Genomic DNA, 1740 nt, shown 5'->3' with positions numbered 1-1740 from the left:
ATATTCAGATTTTACAGGAGAAGGGAGAGTGAAGTTGAAATGAATAGGATACCTCCGTCCGCGCCTCCGGCAATCTCTCCTGGGGGTATGCAGCAACCAAGTAAATCCTTGACCGGGATCGAACCCCGGGACGTTTAGTCGCAGGGTGCGCTCTATGCAGGAGTGAACTGTGTTTGATTTTTATGTAGTTGTGTGAATGTGTGTGTATGTGTATGTGTAGCCATTCTCTCTCAACCTCATGCTGGTGCCCCTTTCTACACCAGAATGGATTCCTCGCCCTCCGCTCCTCCCTGTGCTGGCATTCAGCACGCAGGTCTGGGGCACTGGGATCCCATTAGAGAAACCATTGTCCCCCAGAAAGCCTGGGAAGCCAGTCTGACATTGTCCACTTCCCCACCAAGAGGGGGCACTGCCTCCCAACTTGGGGATTCCAGGGCAACAGGGTTGGTCCTGATACTGGGCATCTCTACCACAGGTGCTATGGAGAGGCAGTGCTCCTCAGTGGTTAGTGCGCGGAGGCTGGGTGTTAGCTTGAGTTTGAACCTGATGCCCATCATTCACAAGCTGTGTGACCTGCAGCAAGTTACTTAACCTCTCTGAGCCTCAGTTTCCTTATCTGTAAAACGAGGGGGGTGATAATGCCCCAAAAGGTGCTTGTATGGATCACGTGACTTCATAGATGCAAAGTGCTCAGGATGGTGCCTGGCGCCGGTGAGTGATGGGCACGTGTTGGATGTCAGGGGGCCCTGGGTTTCAAAACCCCACCCAGCACCTGCCAGCATGTGCCTCTGAGGGAGGGAATGGCCTCTCTGAGCCTCAGTTTCTCATCTATCCAAGGGGATAATGTTCATTCCCACCTTGCAGGGTTATCAGGAAGAACAAACAAGCTGAGACCTGCAGCCTGCTTGGCACAGTGCCTGATGTGGGTTCGCAATCACCGAGAATTAGCTGCTGGTTTTATTGTTTATCATTACCGGTCTCTGCAATAGTTCTTTAAAATAATTTTTTAAAACCCAAATAACATCTTTACAACTTAACTGGATTTCTTCCTGCCCTGCTTATACAAATCAAATTGTCCCTGGTTGTTGACACCATAAGGGTTTAATCCAAGCTACCACCTGTGAACACTCTACAGATTTCCTTTTTGGTATGTTGCAACCCCCTTGGACAACATACCAACAGAGTTGCAACACAGTTAATAGTTCTATCAGCTCGTAAGCTCTGAGATCCAGGAGAGTTTATATATATTTTGAAGCCACTTAGGGCCAGGAAACAGCAGGTTCAAGAAAGTTCTTCAGCCCGGCCAGTGTGGCTCACTGGTTGAGTGTCGACCCATGAACCAGGAGGTCACTGTTCGATTCCTGGTCAGGGCACATGCCTGGGTTGCAGCCTCAATCCTCATCATTCGTGTTTCTATATATCTCTCTCTCACCCTTCCTCTCTCTAAAAATCAATGAGAGAGAAACATCGATCGGCTGCCTCCTGCATGCCCCTTCCTGGAGGTCGAGCCTGAAACCCAGGCATGTGCCCTGACCAGGAATCAAACCGGTGACCTCTTGGTGCATAGGACCATGCTCAACCAACTGAGCCACATTGGCCGGGCAGTATCCAAATTTCTTAATCAATGCCAAACGCAGTTGGGTCCCAACCACAGTTTTCACAAGTGCTCTGCTGTAGTCAAACTAGTCCCCACGTGGGCCAAACTTCCCGCCTTTGCCCTCTCATCTTGGTAGAGCCCTG

The 1740-nt window shown here is 50.1% G+C and overlaps 1 protein-coding gene across 1 annotated transcript in view; it reads left to right on the top strand.

Annotated features, from left to right (window-relative positions):
• Positions 1-1740, top strand: part of ATP2C2 (ATPase secretory pathway Ca2+ transporting 2) — a 51392-nt gene that overhangs the window by 26245 nt on the left and 23407 nt on the right. The window lies entirely within an intron of this gene.

The sequence above is a fragment of the Myotis lucifugus genome, unplaced genomic scaffold (assembly GCF_000147115.1).
Source record: "Myotis lucifugus unplaced genomic scaffold, Myoluc2.0 scaffold_35, whole genome shotgun sequence".
In the NCBI taxonomy this organism is placed as follows: Eukaryota; Metazoa; Chordata; class Mammalia; order Chiroptera; family Vespertilionidae; genus Myotis; species Myotis lucifugus.
This window is presented reverse-complemented; position numbering and strand designations above follow the sequence as displayed.